Source organism: Xiphias gladius, chromosome 20, assembly GCF_016859285.1.
Source record: "Xiphias gladius isolate SHS-SW01 ecotype Sanya breed wild chromosome 20, ASM1685928v1, whole genome shotgun sequence".
NCBI classification, from domain to species: Eukaryota; Metazoa; Chordata; class Actinopteri; order Istiophoriformes; family Xiphiidae; genus Xiphias; species Xiphias gladius.
Genome location: NC_053419.1, coordinates 15,351,007 through 15,372,310, shown reverse-complemented (window position 1 = coordinate 15,372,310; position 21,304 = coordinate 15,351,007).

Genomic DNA, 21,304 nt, shown 5'->3' with positions numbered 1-21,304 from the left:
GCATTCAATTTTCAGCAGGCATTTTTTACAAACTCATACAACATTTTTCACCCTGATGTGTTTATATCAACAAATTTCACACACAGATCCATACAAACATTTGCTGTGCCCACAAGAACAAGCAAATGTCCTTTCTAAGCAAAATTACCTTTCTAAGCAGTCTGCCTTATTGTTTTAAAAAAATTTAACTTTGAGCTGTTGTTCACTGAGTGGAGGAATGTAGTGAATGCAGCAGACCAGCAAGTTCAATTCAGTTCAATTCAATTTTATTTATATAGTGCCAAATCATAACAGAAGTTATCTCAGTGCTCTTTTCATATAAAGCAGGACCCGTACTCTTTATAATTATATTTACAGAGACCCAACATTCCCCCATGACGACAGTGGCAAGGAAAAACTCCCTTTTAACAGGTAAACAGGTACAAACCTTTAACAGAACCTGGCTCATGGTGGGCGGTCGTCTGCCTCGACCAACCAGTTTGAAGGGGGGGAGAAAGGGAGAAAGAGAGAGGGGGAAGCAAAAGAAAGAGAGAGAGGAGGAAAGAGAACATAGCAAAATGCAGGTTCCACACAAACATGTATAATAATAATAAGACTAATAATAAAACTAATAATTATAATAATAAGGGTAGTAGTAGTAATAATAATAATAATAATAATTGAAGCAGTGCGTGTTGAGCAGGATCATGGGGGCAGTAGGTAGTTCGCAGTCTCAGATCCAGACTCTGCAGCTCCAGAGGCAAATACACCTGCAAAAAGTGCAAGGAGTAGAGATAAGAGAGAAGAGAAAGCACAAAACCGCGGGAGAGAACTAGTCAAATTAAGTAACAAGCATTAATGGGATATGAATGCGTATGGATGGAGAGGGAGAGGAGGAGAAAGGAGCTCAGAACATCATTGGAAGTCCCCCGGCAGTCTAGGCCTATAGCAGCATATCCAAGGGGTGGTTCAAGACAAGCCTGAGTAGGTCATATATAAGCTTTATCAAAAGGGAAGGTTTTAAGCCTACTCTTAAATGTAGAAAGGGTGTCTGCCTCCCAGACCCCAACTGGAGGATGGTTCCACAGTAGAGGAGCCTAACTAAAGGCTCTGACTCCCTTTCTACTTTTGGAGACAATAGGAACCTCAAGTAAGATTGTATTCTGGGAGCGTTGTGTTCTTTTTGGGGTAATAGGGTACTGTGAGATATTAAGACCATTGCCTGACCATTAAGGGCTTTGTAGGAGAGTAGGAGGATTTTAAATTCTCTTCTAGATTTTACAGGGAGCCAATGCACTGATGCTAACACAGGAAAAATATGATCTCTTTTCCTAGTTCCTGTCAACATTCGTGCTGCAGCATTCTGGATCAGCTGGAGAGTACTTAGAGACTTGTTGCAGCATCCTGATAATAAGGAATTACAAAAATCCACCCTAGAAGTATCAAAAACATGGACTAGTTTTCCTGCATCATTTTGAGACAGGATGTGCCTGATTTTATTAATGCTATGTAGGTAAAAGAAAAGGCAGTCCTTGAAGTTTGTTTAAGAGTTAAAGGACATATCTTGATCAAAAATAACCACGAGATTCCTAATAGTGGTGCTGGAGGCCAGGGCAATGCCATCTAAAGTAACTACAGTATTAGATAATGTGTTTCTGAGGTGTTGGGGGCAAAGTACACTAACTTCAGTGTTGTCTGAGTTTAATAGCAGAAAGCTGCTGGTCATCGAGGTCTCTATGTCCTTAAGGCATGCTTGAAGTTGAGTCAACTGACTGGTTTCATCAAGCTTTTTTGAGAAGTACAATTGGGTATCATCTGTATAACAAAGTAAGTTTATGGATTATTTCCTAATAATATTGCCTAAAAGAAGCATACATAATAGAACTGGTCCAAGCACAGAACCTTATGGAATTTCATGACTAACTTTTGAGAATATTTATGGAGGGTTTATCATTAATGTGTACAAACTGAAATCAATCTGAAAAATAGGACTCAAACCAGCTTAGAGCAGTTCCTTTAACGCCAATTAAATGTTCCCGTTTCTGTAATAGGATGTGAGGGTCAATAGTGTCAAATGCAGCACTAAGATCTAACAAGAAAAGTACAGAGACAAGTCCTTTGTCTGATGCAATTAGAAGGTCATTTGTAACTTTCACCAGTGCTGTTTCTGCAATGAAGCACTCTAAATCCTGGCTGAAAATCCTAAAATAGAGAGTAGAGAGTTAAAAAGACAAAGTCAGCTGTCATTTTGACCTGTTATTTTCTTTGTGTGGAATGATTCAGCCACACTGTCTAAGTTAATACAGTCTGTGACATTTTACTGGATCAGTATGTAAATCGCCTGTTAGTGATATTCAAACTATGCCATTTTGTGCCACCAGTTTTTCATCATCTAAATTAAATATCAGGAAACATATTAGACTAAACAGATCAGACTTAAGTCCTATATTTTTTCTCCTCATCAAATTGTAACATCCAACTCATTTGAATTTGAGTATTTCACCCTCATTTTAGACCACCATAAGTCATCCTTCTCGATCCTCCATGTCCATCTTTATCTGGCTATTGTTCTGACTTTGATATTTGTTTACCCTTGACATCTATTATTAATTCGCATCATTGGGCCGTAAGGTGAACTGATCATGATTATTTGCAAGCCCACATCAGACAGAGGTGAAACAGTGAGTATCATCATATAACTTAGGAGAGGGAAAGTCAGATCACCCCATTGTTTACAGACAAGTATTAGCTGAAGCACCTGCACAGTATTTACCCTCATACGAGGCATGCACTTTAAGCCTGCACAGCGAACATGCCTGCATATGTTGGTCTTGTTGTCACGCTAGACTTCCCCCACGATGCCTTGTTCTCCTCTAACAGACAACAATGCTATTGTTGTCTTCATCACGCACCAGCATGCTGTGGCACTGTGCGCTTATTTTGCATTTGTGCATATGAAGCATCTGTGATCTTAGTCATAGATTTCTGAAGGGATATTTCAACATATTTCCATGTTTTTGGAGCAGGAAGCTCCCAATGTGGGCAACAGGTTGATGCCAGGATGGAGCTCTGATACGCCGAGCCATTGGCAGCCACCACACCTGAGAGTGATACCATGAGATGCTTGCCAGTCAGCAAAAGTGCCCCCAATCTTCGTTCAGCACATGTTCAGCACACTGTTAACCAATAATGTCCAGCCCTAAAGGCACACTAAGTATCGGAGGACAGCTGTCACTGTTGTAGCAGTTTGTGGCAGAGTACCCAATTAATCCTTTTGATATATTTTCTTTTACCAGAGCTGTTTAAAGTATTATGTCCACTACTGAGTCTACGTTTGATGGACCAACAAGGGCAAAGCAGAATAGTTATTCAGATGGCAAAAGGAACAGAAATTTCGAAATAGCATCAATTTTGTGTCAGTATTTGAGAAATAACAACAACTGAAAAGCTTCCCTTGACAGATTTTTCAAGGACCATAGCACGGGGGCTGGTGTTCTTTGCTAGTAAGTGACCAAGGTTCATCCAAGAATGGGATCTGTTGGTTAGACTCCACCGAAAAATGATTATGAACCGTTTGCTTATAATCCAACAAAAGCACCTGTGAACCTATTGATGAGAATTTGTCAGAAAGTAGGTGTTGTTAAAGTTACTACTGTTCTTGTAGCACAAAAGTCTTTTATTATCTCCACAAGTTTTTCCATTTCTTTTTTTTTTTTACTTAAGAGCTATGTGTCGAGGTACAAGAGATGCACTCTGTTCCCCCCAGCCAGCTGGACAGTTCTTACAGCAGAATGAACAATATGATAACAATCAGGTAAAAGTCTGGTTCTCAAACATCTCTTGTTGACAGAACTGATTCAAGAAATCTTTTGATGTTGCAGAGAGAGAGATTTGACTGACAACTGACACATTTAGAGATAACTATAATATTAGAGTCATTTTGTTCAGATTTTGATGGAAACTTTCAGTTTCAGCTTACCAAGACAATTATTACCACCCAACTGAATCTAAACTTAATGTAGTTTTAGTTGTAGTTTTTTAGTTTAGTTTAGTTTAGTTTTTTTGTATAATATAAGATAAAACCACTTCCATGCTGGTAAGAATCAGTCAGTAGTCTATGGTTTGATTGAGTGACATCAACAGCTATAAGCTAACAATCCCCTCTATGCCTGTTAACTTCTAAAGTTCTCTTCTGAGAAAAAAAGTTTTGCCACAGCATAAAATGCAACACATCAATTTTTAGGCTCAAGTGAGCTTGAGTGGCTTACTTGATGCCATATTGAATGCAATAAAAAATGAAACCTCTGCGGTCATAAAAGCATGTGTAATATAGCTAGAGAGTGGTAAATTAAAGGAAAAACTTGAATTATGAGTAGAGAAAAATAACAGGGGATACTACCGAACAGGGGATAACAAATAAAATAATAAAGTAACAACAACAACAACAACAACAACAAAAAGCAACTGTTCAGGTGACTGTCATGATATTATGTACGACATTCATGGTCTTCGGATTATGTATCCTAATGATTTTGGTGAACCTTTTTCTATAAGGCCACCATGAGGTCAACAATTGTCTTTGGTGCAATTATCTCACCAAATATTGGATGGGTTGACATTGATTCCCCCGTCAGGGAAAACTGTTACAACTTTGGGTATCCCTTAAATTTTCACCTAGAGCCATTATCAGGGCAAAATTTCAGTTTGTCCACTATATGGGTTTATGACTAAACAACTGCAAAACTATTGACATTCCCATCAGCCTCCTCTGTACTTTGTGTTTAGAGCTAATTGGTCAATGTTAGCATGCAAACAGTCTAAACTAAGATGGTGAGCTCGGTAAACATTATCTCATACATCATGAACACTGTGAACATCACCACATTAGCGTTGTCACTGTGCGTATGTTAGCATTTAGCTCAACTCACCGCTTCACCTGAGTACAGCCCTACAGAGCTGCTAGCATGGCTGTAGGCTCTTGGTCTTGTTGTTTTTATCTTATTTTATTTTATTTATATTTTATTTTGAGAATAGATTGAATTATAGTGCAGTATTCCTTTAAGACTATTAATAGTATCAACTGTATTTACATTACTTTTGTGTTTATATTTTTTCACTGTACCTTACCATATCTGCCCTGTTTCTAATGTACTTGCAACATGAACATACTACACTGCATTGACTAATATATATCATTAGTGCAAGCATATTAGTTTTAACATTAGCAGCATATAAGGACTCTTCGCGGTGCATGCTTTGCATGCTTTATTCACACTCTTTTATTAGAATAAAGAGCATCGCTCGTTTAACATGTACATGCACAGTTACAATATATTTTGAATTATTCCACTGGACTGACTTTAAATTACCGAGAAGTATGTTCGCACGACAGTAACTTGGTAGTATTTCCTCACTATCATGTAAATCCATGATATAAGACATGGTAACCACAAGGGTTTGTCTTCATAACACCCTTCTCCATTGCTGTATGTAACGCTTAATTAGCTTGCCTCCAATTCCTATTACCTTATGACTACTGTACTAACATATCTCCTCTTAGAAAGATTAGCTGTGAAGAAAGAGTGAGAAATAAGTTTTGAATGTCCTGAAGCTTGTCTTCGAAGAATGCTAGTTGTCATCCGACACATGACTCCTCTTTATCGAGGTAGCTTACTTCCTTCATTCTTTTGATGTGTGTCATACTCGCTGTAATTGATTCCACTCACTTCGGTCATGCCTTTGCCTGCAATTTACACTGCAATATGCCACTCTGAACTTTTAGAACCCATAGCATAATGGAAAAGCTGTAGGGCCTGTGAAGCGTGAATTATCACCTGGTCTTGCACAAAATGCTGCTGGCAAAAGAACACAGACACTCAGTGTGTCTTCCACAGTAAGAGAATTACATTTCTGATGAAGTTAACGAGATGAGCTATTGCGGCTTGACTGTGTAAGCTCCAGACGCTTCCATAAGTAACTCATTAGATAATATTTCCTGTAGTCATAAGGGTTTCTCTCTAATTTTCTCTGTTTTCTACCATGGAAATTTAAGGCTGAAATGGAATCACATCTCATTTGCTTCTCAGAAGGGAAATAAATGAGTTTGCGCATAACTTCAGCTCCAAGAATGCGAAATGTCAATATAGTACTGGAAATTGTAACTTATTTCATTGGTTTAGAAACTAAGAGAATATCAAATCTTCTCATGTCTAAGGCTATTACTAATTAATAGGTTTCCTTCTTCTGTAAAAGGAGGCATATGAGTTCAGATGGAAGCAATAAGGTGTGTTTTCTGTCTAACAATTGCATCTAGTGCCACTTATCATTATCCATTAACGCTTCAACATTTTGTTTGTGCTGATGATGCCTTTAACTAATACAAAACTTCTTGATGGAAAAAAAGGTTTGCTGCCATGGAAAGTCTTTGAAATACATAACACTTATATAAATAAATTTGGTTGTGTTTATTCTGTCAGTCTCTTGATTACTTGGATTCAGTGATATTTTCAAGATGAAACAAGTCACAAATTGGGCTTGACAAGCAGAGAGGCATTATGTATGAGACGAAAATGTGTTCATATTATGTTTTCTCTTCCTCTTTACATAAGTGAGGGCTCCCAACCACAAGTACTTGTGGGAAGGAGGGAGGGTTATTAGAGAATTTTGCTTGCAATCCACCATTCCACTGATGGAAAAAACAACAACAAACAAACAAACTTTCTTGTAATTTACTTTTGAGTTTTAATGTATTAAAGTCACAAAATTAAAGTCAAATATGACAGTGGAGTTTTAAATTGTTATAACTTTTAAGATTTTACTTAAGAAAGCTGCAATGTTTAATATATAATATATAATACACAGTCGCTTCCTTGATGCAGAATGTTGAGGTTATGTCAAACTCCAATACCCTCTCCAATACTAGTGTCATTCAGACTTTTGATCAAGAATGTAAAAACCTACACTAGCATCTACTTAAATTTCAATCTAACATAATAATCAAAAGAAAGTGTTTGGAATGGAAAATATGAATGACCCCTAAAAATACTACTAGGAAAAAAAAGAAAGAAAGAAAGAAAAAAAATCATACATGAAGACAATGGGCATGTCCACACACAGCTTAAACCACCTAATGCAAATGGTAACCCAGAAACAAGTACCGCCTAGAGGAGGAAAGAGACAAAAGATAAAACAAAGTGACTGTGTTCTTTGCACTAAGAGTATACACTGTAACCCAAAATGTTTTTCAAAGTCAGCTTGGGGCAAAAAAGTCATTTGTTTAATGGTTTCTGCCCAGCAGGAAGCCAATGGTCTATTTTTAAATAGTGATACGGATAGGAAGGCCACACCTTTAGAATACCTAGTACATTGCACTGCAGTATATCCCTGGATGACCTCAGCGTAAGTGCTGCAAATTGTTCAGTCTCAGTGCCTGTCTCTTTGATAAGGGCATTAACACTGGATGACTTTTTAAAACATTGCATGGTGACTAGGTGAGAGGTGTTTAGTTATTTTGTTTATTTTACTACACTTTGTCTATTTGCATCTGTAGAATTTAATTACAATACATATCTTCAAAGGCCATTTTCTCAAAATTAGTTTTTTCTCATACACTGAGCCATAAATCTCCACTTCAGTAGCACTTACATACACCAAACTTCCCAGTTTTTTTTTAATCTATATTTTGAAGGTTTTCACAGAGGGTTTTTTTCATATATCATTCATAGTCTGATATATGTAACATTTTATTCATACTAACATGGCAAAAATATAAAACATTTTTACAGCTTTTGACGTTATTTTCTATTTTATGGAGTGATAAAAAAGATATCCAAAATTCCCTTTGTAAAAACCTTTGGCTCTAATATGTCAACAAATGAAACAAGAATTGTGAACCTGGCTTTATCCAGTGTTCAGATTTCTGTCCAAAAATTAATTGTCCCAATATAAGGAATCAACTTACAACTCACAAGTTTCTTGGGGATATCTACAAATTAAAATTTTTTTACCCTATTTACCTGTAGTGTCTTGCCTTAAAGAGGGCGAGAGCAAAGGGAGTCAAAGGGAATGAAGAAAGAGTGGAAGAAAGAGGCTGAAAGAAAGAGTCGCCTTATTCCACTGTAAATCTGCTTGAATCAAAGGCCTTGGCGCCTTTTTTCACTCCTTTCATCCCGTTGTCTATGGTCTACTGTTCCTGCTCTCTGTGGTCACAGAGCCTTTTCACTATGACTTTCTCAGTGTGGTGCCGTACAGCTCGCAGCAGCAGAGATATGACTGAGAGGATCTGAGTGGACCTCTGCTACCACCTAGAGGTCTCGGCAATAGTGGCGTCACATCATATTTCAGCCATCAGCAAGACCCCTTCACCTGTATAGATTGAGACCAGCCACCCTGCTGGACAGAAACGACTATTCAATACAACAATCAACATACTCTGTTAAAGCAATGCAAACATTGGACCACATCTCTTAAAATCTCTTGTTTGTCCCGAGATTTTACTCGTGCATTTTTCTGCCCCATCCATCAAAGCCACCTGGGTGAGACAGAAATTATGGAGTCTCCAGAGAGATGAATTGTCAGTTTCAAAACTGCCCTCCGGGAAAGAATTTCTAGCACCACCTTAACATTTAAGCTTCCACTACTTTCACTTTAGAATAAAAATTCCATGGACTATATTGGTATCCTTAAATTTGCATAACAGTCTAGGACGGGCAAGTAAAGGATATAAGTACTTCACAGAGCCTATTCCTAACTGGGGAGACCAGGGGGATCGCGAGTTTCTTTGATTTTGTCAGCACTTTAAAACAATCAAGCTTCTCCTTTTTGGGGAGAATATCCTAGTGATGCAGGCAGACAGTTAGTCTGATAGCAGGACAATGTTTTCAAGATTGGGACAAGCCAAGAGATCTGCACCGTCGCCTTACATATCTCAGACACAACTCTAGGTCAGTACATCTCCATATATTTTCATGTTGACTCCTCTATTGTAGAATACATTACTGATGGTTAAATTGTAGTAGAGAGCACATAGGATACTACAGCGCTAAAAAAAGGTTGGGCTTGTTGTGGGGCTGCGTTTAGATACCCTGGAAACAGTAGCAGGGGGGAGAGTAGGGACTAAACTCAATACCATCTTGGATATCACCACTTTCTCCGTCTATAATGAGCTGATGCTGCTTTGAGCAACTTAAGCCTCACCTCACCTCCTCGGTAGGTTAAAAATTGAGTGTTTTAGTCAGTCTTTTGTGCTGATCCACCAGAGTGTACAGCGCTTCCTACCAAAATTGTCCCCGCTTCAGCAATTTAGGATGCTGGAAAAGCAGGACACCTGAATTTTCACACTACTTTCACATTTCTCTGCTTTGGATTAATCCATGCAAGATTTGCAAACATGGTTCAGACATGTGCACTTTTCTGTACAGTCCAGTTATGAGTCCACTCATCCATTTTAAATCAACCATAAATGTACAGGCACACTTTCATATAGTAATACACATGCACATGGTAATAGATACAATATAATAATCTGAAGGGCACAGCTAGCGATATACATTTCCAAACAGACAGGTCCAAGGATATGTTATATAGAGATACATGTAATTGTATATTTGTTTTATTCATGTCTACAAAACCCCAGACATTTCCTGTCAACATCTTTTTTTTTTTTGCACCTTTTACAATACAAAGTGCATAACAATAAATATATACACAATTCATCCTTAAGATATGTATGATTTCTTGGAAACCCTTGCAACACTCTTTTTCAGTTTGTATTGTGTTTTTTATTTGCTGTGTCTAAATTATTTCCATGAGACAAGAATCTTTGGACAAGAATCTTCCAAGCAACCAACTTGATGTTGGAATAACAACTAGATCTACTGCATGAAGGTTGAATGTACACAATGTGTGTTAGAAAACATTTACAAAGCTACCATTGTCACTGTTTAATTAAGTCAAATGTTCATTTATCTTCAGCTTGGATGAAGACACACTTTAGGGGAACTTTTCAATGTGAACGGATTTGTGTTGTCTCCTTGGAAAACACCAAGGGGTTTAATTGAGAATGTCTACACAAATCATGCTAGATAAACCTTTAAAATAATTAGAAAGAGCTCAAGTCTTTTAGATTCAGAGACAGGAAATCAGGGCTGACCACTGGGATCAGGGATTTAGAGACCCTCAATTCACAGGGCTGGCAACAACTGAGCATAAGAACATAGCAAAGTCTGCCCTTTCAAATATGTTTATTGGGTTATACATTTAAATTTCGTACTAGATAATTCTGACTTAATTGAAAAGCATGGTCACACATACTCATATTCTAAACGCAAAGGGTATTTTTTTCTACTGTTATAGGCTGATTTACCAGTGTGCGCACACACACGCACACACAAACACACACACACACACACACACACACACACACACACACAATGGTAGTTTTTTTTTTGTTTGCCTTGTTTTGTTTTTCTCTGGCAGCTGGGAGATGTGGCTCCCATGGCTCAAATAATGTCACAGAATAGTGTATAATCTTTGGAACAGCTGTGGCTGGAGATAAAACCTTAATCAGGTGAAGGGAGCTTGGTAATATAATAACCTGAAGCTAGAGAGTCACCAAAGATGCACTGACAGACACAAAAGAGCACTACTTGGTAATCTTGGTTTAGGAGCTTACTTAGCTCCATCACTATCATGGCCCACTCAGAACTGGATAGACATGAATGGAGGACTTAATGAAAAAGCCATTTGTGTTGCTAAGTGCTCAAAGATAGTGGGGGAAGATAGAAAGAAAGGGGGAAATGCAGTCGGGATGAATGTGTTTTAATGACACACTTTTGAATTCTGTTATCGACTCCTTTACAATTATATGGAACATGGGAACGATGGTGTTTGAGAAGTAGCTTCTTGACAGGGTGTAAAATTGGTGTGATAGCAGGAGATGACTAAACTGACATGCATACCTGCAGTCAAATGCAGCATGTTCCATTGAATTTAGCGACGATAGGAAACACATAAGCCATGATAACACGGTATGAATCCAAAAATAACAAAAGAAAGTTAAATAATAGTACCATATAATGTATCATGTGAATGTATCTTAACGTGTGCACACGCACGTGGGTTACATGGTACACATTCTAGCCAATAGCCTCACACTATTTCGCTGATCAACAGATGGCAGTAACATATCAAGGAACACACAAAGCGCCACAAAGACCGTGAAGAAGAAGACTGCAAGCTAGTAAACATGTACGTTAACAATGCAAGCTTCAAACATTAGGAAAGGAGGAGGAAGGAAATGCATTCAGCATATTTGTTAGACCTCAAGGATACACACAATGTAACTTGCTGAGTAATGCTGAATGAAAGCTGAATGAAAGCTGTTTGATTACAAGAAAATTCCACAGGGTACTTTAAAATCCAGCAGTCTTTTCCTCCACGTTTGCTAGCTTGCAGTCATCTTCTTCACTGCCTTCACTGGCAGTTCATATCAATGAACTATGACCAGAGAAGGATGGAAAATTGGAAAGCACAGTAACAATCGGTGGCGTATTTATTGTATGCAAATGTATATTGCAGCCAACAAAAGTGCAATATATATGGTTTTATTGGTTGGAGTATTTATTCACACCTACTCCGTTTTTTAAGTGAGTTAAACTGTATGGAAGTCCTGAAATGCAAAATATTCTTTACTCTATACTTTACCCTATATACACTGTGTCATACCCATCCCAACAAATGTCGTCCTTGTGTTCCCCACCCTCCCTGTCACCTGACTTCAGCACCCGCCTGCACACCTGCTCCCAATTCTCTCATCTGCTCCTCAGTCCCTACTCCTGCCTGTAGCCACCGTTCCTCGCCAGATCCTCGGTGTTACCCAGCTGCCATTATGTTCTGGCCATTCTGACTGCCCATTCCTGTTCAAGTTATCTTGTATTTGAGTTTAAACCTGCTGACTGATGTTTACCCCTACTACTTGCCACGTCCCAGTGGACCTGGTTGCATGCTATGACTGTTTTCGTGTTGCTGCATTGCATGTGGGCCGGTTCACTGAAAATCCTTTTCAAGTGAAGTCTCTTTAACGGCACCACCTCTGCCTGTATGTCTGTGTCAATGTCCTCTCCCCTGTTCATGAACTGCCAGACCTAGATTTGACCTCATGATCAAACGGATTCTTTGCCTCAATATACCAAGTCTAGCAAACATGAGAAGTCTGAGGCCAGCTTATAAACAACACAACTCCATATCAAATGGCCCAGTCGGACTGAAAAACAAAAGGAGCTAATCCATCCATTCTCCAAGTCTTTATACTGAATGGAGAGTACTTGAGCTATAATTGCTATTCAGATCCCTCTTTACTAACAGCAGGCTTTGATTCATTTCAGGTCTAAGTATTTTGAAATTATTTTTGATGATGCAGTCTTCTAGACTCACTTACAATGAACAAGATGAATGAACTTCAAAAAAGACGGGACTGTTGATGAAAAGATTCACTGATTGAACCTGCCGTGTCTTTGTCACAGGAGAGTCTCTATCCATTTGGCCACTTTGACACGCTGTATACAGTTTTCGCTTGATGTTTTGCTGGGAGGGGGGGGTGTCTGTGCTGTACGGCCAAAGTGTTCATTGTAACCTTCAGAGGCAGAGCACTATTAATAGTGTCCTTAAAAATAATAATGTGTGTGGGTGTGTGCATTTGTGTGCAATAAAATACCTTTATATACAGTATATAAGTATGGATGCTAAGATCATAAATAAGACCACGGGTTTGTACTCGGTTGGATGATTACCAACAATACCCTTTACATGTGCTTGTAGAATGATTCCTTTGCTTTCAGTTAATTTCAATACATTTTAGTAACCATCATACACCATCAGGAATAGTATGTGCATTGCATTTGAAGTTTGTGATTTTAGGCATGCACTGTGTGTAATTATGCACAAATAGTGGGTGTACCTTGATTAATTAGTTAAATCAGCTGATTAGTAGCATTTCAACCTGCCTGAGAATCGAACTAAATGCATCTCATGGCACATCTTCAGCAGGGGTTCTTCTCGGATATGTAAAGCTGACACAGACAGAGAGATAAATGCTTTTATTACTGTCATTCCTCTTATTGAAGATATCCAAGGACAATTTTCCTTCAGTAGCTTCCATGACAACATCATACAGGAGTTAACAGGTTCGGATTCAAGCTCTTGAATAGACTGACATTGTAAGGTTTTATGTTTCTGAGCGGTCAAAAAGACATAACACACTCAAATATGTATCATCTGACCGGTATTTCTATACCATGAGCCACTGAAACCAACGTGACATCTGGTCTTTCACAGATAATTTCTTCATTTGGCGGTGGTGGTCTGCAATAAGCTCCGGGCAGTTTCGAACTCGATTCCGCAAAAAAATGTCTCAAGGCTTTGAATCAATCCCTCCTGTTCTATGCACATAATTCCACCCACCTTGTTGCCTGATGATTCACACAGAAAAACTGCACAGTGAAACAATTTACACACATTCAAGATGTAGATACATTAGCAGGCAATTAAAAGTATTTGATGATAGAAAAGAGGCACAGACCCATGCTGATGTATAATGCAACAAAAAGCGATGTTTTCCTTTATAAACCAATATGGAATAGTATCTTTCAGATGGCATTTTCCTCAAAAAAAAATCACAAAACCGCTAGGAATTGCTTAAAAAAGCTAAATATTGATGATCATGGCTTTATCAATAACCAGTGAACATCTTTCTTTCTTTAATGAATTAGAGTAGGAAAAACGTAGAGCCTGGTGTCCTTACAGTAAGACTGTATGTAAAGCCTACACAGGATCCAGAATAGCCTTTAATCCCATGAAGAAAAAATAAGAATGTTTTTCTCAGGAAAAGTCAGCTTTTGCAATTCTTTCCTTGTGTCGACAGAACTTTGGATTATAAAATACAGACAGAAAAACAATTTAATGTGAAACTGCGTGATAATTCAGGTATCTATATTGGTATCTATAATAACAGATTACAATATAAGCAGAGACACTTCCACAGCTAATGTAAACTTCTGTTAATTACTCAAAGTGCATCACGATACATAGCTTTCTCCAACCCAAAAAGAGAAGACTTTACTGATAAGAAAACTTCGCCTCTCAGTTAAACTAAGGCAGGCACACTGAAAACTTTGTCCACATCTCAACCCACTCTAAAATGGCAACACTCTTGCCTCATGTTTTAACGGGGGGATATCCAGCAGATGGAGTACTGAGAAGCAAACCAACACCGTGCTGTAACAGATCAAGAAGGAGAAGTAGAAATAGCCGATATTTCTTTCTTCCTAGTGGGTTTTACCCTGTACGTAGCAAAGTATATCTCTTGTTCCTCCACTGCCTCTGTCAACTGGAGAGAGATATGTGGCAGTTGATGTCTTCGACAAGTACTGTAACACTGAACATAGTGGATATATGCTCTGTCCTTTGCACTTTATGACAGTGATCGGTTGTGTTTTGCAACTTTTGTGTCTTTTAGTTTGTTGTTGTAAATACCAATAGCAACTAAAAGACGTCTGTCCTTAAACATGTCCTTCAGTAATGAATACTTGGTTGCTTAAACTGAAAATGAATACATTCTGAATCACAATGTGTAGCTGAAAAGCCTGATCCATCTTTTGAATACTAGAGTTTCTTCACCAATCTGATCGCAAAAAGAGGAGTTCAAGGCAGACAAAGCTTGACAAATAGTTGTATCCAAAGTTTATCTGTATACCATACTGCTATTTCTGATCTTATTATTTTTATCCCTTTCTTTTGACTTCCATGGCGAGAGCCACACGTGCAGACTCACTGAAAATGAAACTCTTCAAAGGACTCTGTGACTGTGACTGAGTCTGTGACTTGGTGAAATTAAACATTTCATTTATTTGACAATAATGACCAGAGTTAGCCTCTATACTATAAGCTGAGACAGAGGTGGTTCCTTCAGGGCTCTGCCAATGTGCTCTGATGATATTGGGTCCAGCCTTTGCCAAGGATCACACAGTGACCCACAAGTTCATTAAATACTCCGAGCTGGACATTCATAAAACATGCTTTCCCAGGCTAGCTCTTGACATAAGCTCAGATGTAATAAATCGCATACTGTATATTTTATGACCTAACTGGTTCAGGGTTGTATTGAGGGTTGTATTTAGACAGTTGCCTTAGAGACTGAAGATGGGATTGGCTGTATGCTTAATCATGGATGCAGCCTTCAAACCTAAGGCAAGGATATGTATTTCCAAAAAATCTTTTGCGACATCAAAAACTGCACCACCATGCATTGTTTTGACTTAAATATCACTAAATTCTGCACATTTTCTAATCACTTTTCCATAGATGATAAAAGTTTACTGCCCTACCACACCTACAGCCTCCTTGTCTTTCAAACGGTGTATGCATGCATGCACGCACTCACACACACACACACACACACACACACACACACACACACACACAAACTTTAACAAATGAACAATTTTCCCTTTTACAGCCTTCTTGTTATCGGCAGTAAACTGCCCCCTTGTTATTGCTACCATGTATTTCCAATTATTTTATATGTGAAAGAGGGCAAAGGGACAAATGGAGTGGAGACGAGAGAGAGAAAGAGCGTAGCAAGCCAAGACACTTTGTAATGCCATGAGCAGGTTATAAGGAAGATAAATAGCGTGACACCTTAATGGAGCCATACAGTTATCCTTTATGAATAAAGTGAGATTGCTTCATAAAAGTTACCGACCATGATTAATGATAGAGCTGAACTACTTGCATTGATCCTGGGCATAAATGGACTCTCCAGTATTTACAGCTGTTAATGTTATAACAAATGGCATTAGGAAAGTTGAACGTACTGTAAGTCCAATAAAATGCTGCCTCTGGTGGCCATTCTTATTACCGTGTCCTCAGATTCTTTACGCGGGGAAACATTGGTGACAGTACAGAAACACAAACGCAGACGATGCAGACTGCATCCGATTTGCCTATTCCAGGAAATATCTTTGGATTGCAGTACAACTTATGAGGTCATGCAGTAACATTACAGCCATATTTATGTTTTTGGTGTGATTGTTGGGTTTTACTGTGATGCATTTTGTGACATCTGTGCTTGAAGGGTACAACATAAATAAAGTTTAAAACAAGAGGCCATTAGTGGAAACAATGCTATGAACTAATCACACAAAGATGCCTGAGGTATCACAATTGGCATTATTAAATAAATAAATGATAAATTCTTGTCGCATATTAAAGAGCACAAAACCACAATAATGCAAAGGATATCAAAAAAGCCTGCATCTGCACACAGCTGGCTCTGATAATTAACACTGAATATCAACATTGTTTTTCGTTTGATATTTACTAAACCCTTTTATGAAACTGAAAAGAATAGGTGTAAACCCACACTTGTGAGAATGTTTTCTTTCTGCCACATATCTGATTACACAAAATTCAGAGGTGAGTTTCTCTGTATGTGTGCACTGGGGTAATAAATGGCTTAAACAGATGCAATCGCCTCTCTGCCTGCATTCCTTCTGAGGAAGCCAGTAGCAATATCCAGAGTTTGAAGGCTGGATATTAACATCTCAAAGTCATGTCATGTTGGCAACTGCTTTGCTGATGTTCAGAACCAACAAAATATGTCCCCTCTGAAGCAGTATAAGTAGGCACATTGTAAAAAAGCTCTGACTCAGTTAGACAGAGGTAGACAACGGTGCCTCTGGAAATTCTTCACATCTAGTGTTGGAAATCAAAAATCACAGCTAGAAAAAATTCAGCTGATAGGTATAAACAGTATAAACAGCTGCTAGGATATAATGTAGCTGATCAAATTATAAGACTGGGCCATTGTTTTGCTTTAATGAGATTTGGTTGGAGGCATCGCGGAGATTGTGAGAGACAGATGATGCTGATCAGCTGACGCCGTACAGAGTTCTGCCTCAACTAATCCAAACCTTGATGTTAATGAGGCCTACCTTCAAGGGAAGCCTGAGGCAATGACCCTTGATAGGAAATCAACCTTGCTCATTTGCACCAACTCCCATCTTAAAGAAATTCCAAATATTCAGACTTCACGTGCTTGCATTTTAAAGGGATATCAGTGGGATTCAAGCTAACATTTCATAACACAAGATATTTTACAGTTCCCTGAGCCAACTCAGGCCAATACAACATTAAGCCACTCCATTAATTCACTGCATATATATTAACCTCTGAGGACAAACCACCAGTTAGAATATGTGTTTCCTGATGGTACAATCTGCAAGAGAGATATGTATGAACATGATGGACTTTGTTTGTTCCAGTATCTGAGGTGCACATACTGTCTCTACTGTGTTTGTCTTTATGTATGTCTTTCATACAGTGCTTCTTTAGAACTAACTATGTTCTCATTCACTGACGCTCATGTTCCTTTAAACTAATTTAAATAGGTATGTTCCTCCTGGTCTACCAAACTGCCTTCTCACATTACCACCCCCCTTAATATAATAACAAAAAAAATATGATTATTAAAGGTGCGAGTCTGATTGCATTGCCGTCCTCATCATTAAGAATGTCTGTCAGTTACTGGAGCCAGAAAATCCAAATTTAGTGAACAAGTTTGGGGCCTGTGTGAAACTAAAGGCAGGCGTCTAGTGGCCAGTGGAGAAATTCCAGTTTGAATGATTTTCACAGTGGCTACAATCTACAGCTGACCAACTGAGTAGACCACCCCACAAGTCCTCGTGGAGGACTGGTAGCAGGTGGTTACTAAGGATTGTGAAGACTACAATAGCGCATGTGTATAAAGCATTGTGACTATGTAGTCTGCAAAAGATCAAAAATTTCTGAAAGAAGTGACAGAAATCTGCTCAAGAGGTGAGATCATTGCCTAACCCAGTTCCATCGTATTGTCATTTTGTAGAAATGACAATACAATGTTCTGCTTCATTTTGTTTTGAGTCAAGATATTGACAACCATTTAAATAAAAAATCCAAAACCATGTAAATTGCACTCTGAACTATTGGAATGAATTATCTCACCCTTTTTGCAGAGTGTTTTCTTGTTTGACAACTTTTTTTGCAGTGTGTCACTGCCTCTTTTGATTGTGACCAATGAGAGGAGATGTGGTTCAGATCAATGATCTCTTGGATGGCCTGTTGAACCTGGATCAATAGCTGCTGGCTGAGTGAGGACTTGTTCTCTGATTTGGTGTTTCTCACTGTCAGACACTCTCTCTACAGTCACTCTTTCAGCTCTCCACCCCCGCACCGAACGCACACACACGCACACATAAACACACAGACACACAGACACAGACACACACACACACACACACACACACACACACACACACACACACACGCACACACACACACTTGCTCTCACTCCAGGCTAAATAGTTTGCTGGAAGTCCCCGGTGCAGCATGGTTAAGTCATCATTTCTTTTGACAGAGATGGAAAGGGTTATTATCTGATGCTGCTCTGGATTCATGCTGTGTGAGACAAAGGTGTATTTGGATCAATACACATATAAGTGCTGTGGCTGAGATACTGAGCCTGGACTAGTACGTCACACGTACTAATATAAATCTGACGTATTATAAAGCATCTGACAAACTTATGGTCATTAGTTTTTCGTATGTTATTCACAATCTTGAATAGCTTCTGAAATATAATTGGATTTCTTTTGTATTGACTGAAAATAAAATATTTTAAAAATGTAACTGAACTAAATAGCTTTAGGTACAAGGTTTTTTTTAAAGTGTCAAACGCTGCTTATGCTGTTGTAGATTATTTTTCAAGGGTTTCAAGTTTCCAGTGTTTACCACATGCCCTGAAAAGTCCTCTATTATAACACACTCATGCTCATGTTAAATTATATTTTGAAAATGAAGTTATCTATCATTGTGAAAACACTGACATTTTATCGCACACAAGCAATTCCAATAAAAATATACTGCAAATTTAATTGGCTAATGGAGTTGCCAGTGACAGAGAGAGGAAAGGCAATAATTGCATTTGAATTACAGATTCTCAACACAAAAATCCTAAGATTCTAAGGCATAGGAAGGAACAAACATCAGCATTTCACCCTGGGAAGGAAAAAAACAGCAAGGACAGCAAGATGGCTGACTGCTGCTAGACAATAAATAGCTGACACTATAGGTTGCCATGCACTGATGTACCCCCACTGCTATGTCTTGTGAGGTAAATCTTTCACAGAAATTCCTCCTCTCTAAAAAAGTCATACATAATCTCTGCCTCTAAAAAAGTGAGCAAGGTTAAACTTAATGATATCAGGTCAGTGGCTCCTTACAGCTCGTGAAGACCTTTGGATACCCTATAATTTGCATTTCTGCTGTAAAGATGATGCTCTGCCATTGCATGGGGTCTGTGAACACCTGGGGAGAACCGGTAGTGTCATCAGGATTCTGTTGTTTTGCTATTTCAGTGCTTTTAACACAGCACAACCTCATAAATCTGAATGTCAACGCTCAATAAATTGGATTCTGAGGTATCTAACCGAGCTCAATTTGTTACTTAAGGGGAACATGACTTTAGATCAGATCTCGAACCACCACAGAGCCCCCATCACAGTGTTGTGATGTCTTGTGCTTCCTTGTTTATCTTGTATACAAGGGCTGTAAAACACCATCAGGAAATAAGAAATATGCAGAAATCCTCCAGTGAAATGGCACTTGTCAGGCGTATTTTTAGGCTGTGATGAAAGGAAAGCAATCGTATTATTTCACAGTATCTTCAGCTGAAGAGAGCTGGTGGTTAACTTCTGAGGAGAGAATGGGAATGTATTACACATTGCAAAGCACCGAACAAGACTTACTCTACAGCTACTGTAGCTGTGCGAGGCTGTACGTAGGCACGATGATGCCTTAAGCTGTATGCAAACAGCATGCTAACATGCTCACACTGGCATTGTTAACATGTAGAGGCTCAGCAGGTAATGTTTACCATCTTCATTTAGCTTAGTGTAGCAATCTAACATCAATTAGCACTAAACACATCCGAGGCTGATGGTAATGGCATTACTTTTGCATGTATTTGGTCAAAAAGACATTACAACTCTGCGGGAACATGAATATCTTGACCGTATTTCATGGCAGTCATCCAGTAGTTGAAGAGATACATCACTAAAAAACAAGATTGTCAACCTCATGATGGTGCTAGCAGAAAAGTCAGGGATCATAGAAGTCAGGAGGTCTCATCTGTGATTGACCATTCATATCTGTACAATCATGTACAATTCATAGCAATTTGTCCAAGAGTTGTTGAGATTTCAGGCCTTTTCCTGACTGAAATACCAACAGACCTGGAGCCAAGCTACTATTGCTGGTTAGGAAAAACAAAAGATAACATCAAGATACTCTGTCCTTGAGAATAAATGTATGCAATGAGATCATTTTAATATTTTTCCATAGTCTTCTTGATGCTGTTTGGCAATTTTGCATATTTCAGATCACCAATTTGTGGTGTAGTATTTCAACACAAAGGCAGTTTAGGCTGCCAGATAATAGGCTTAGATTGTTCCAAAATATCGACCATGAGGTGTAAGCAGTTTGTAGTATAATTTTGAAATGATCATGCAGATTTACAGTATCATGTGTACCCTTTATACCCTGGTTTGTGTCTTCTTTCCTCTTGCTGTGGCATGTTCTTCTTGCATATGTTGCTGTGATACTAAATTTTACTGAAGTGGAATTGCACCCTACCTGCTACATTTACAGTAACATCTCAGGCAAATGATTGTGTAAAGAAGAATGATTGATTGTTTATGGCAGCTAGGTTAGGGTTTGGCAATTAGGACACATGGTTAACTCTGGTCTGCTGCAATGGTACTCAACACTGGCACTGGATGTAAATCGTGCATTGAAGAATTCTCCAAAATGAATGTAATTATAGGTATGCTGGGCTGGATGTAAAGGTATAAAATTATGGAGTCCTGATTTTTCAACCACATTTTTCTTTCCTAATCTATCTATAATTGAGACCTACAATAAGCAGCACATTCTATGTCCTCATTTCAAACTCTTTATTGCACTTCACAAATCCCATCCACAAAACCCTCTTTACCATGACCCATAGTGAATATCTCTGTATGCTCTGAGCTCTTGCTGTTGCCTCTGCCTCCCCACAACCCCATGAAAACACACTCTGCAATCTGAACCTCATATTCACCCTTTTTTGTATTCCAAGGACAACACTCTTTGGACACAATCTCCTACCACGAGAGCTCTTGATTTGAACTGTACTTTATCGATCTTTTACTTCTTTGGCCATGAAAAACTACTTTTCTATCCCACACCTTTTGTT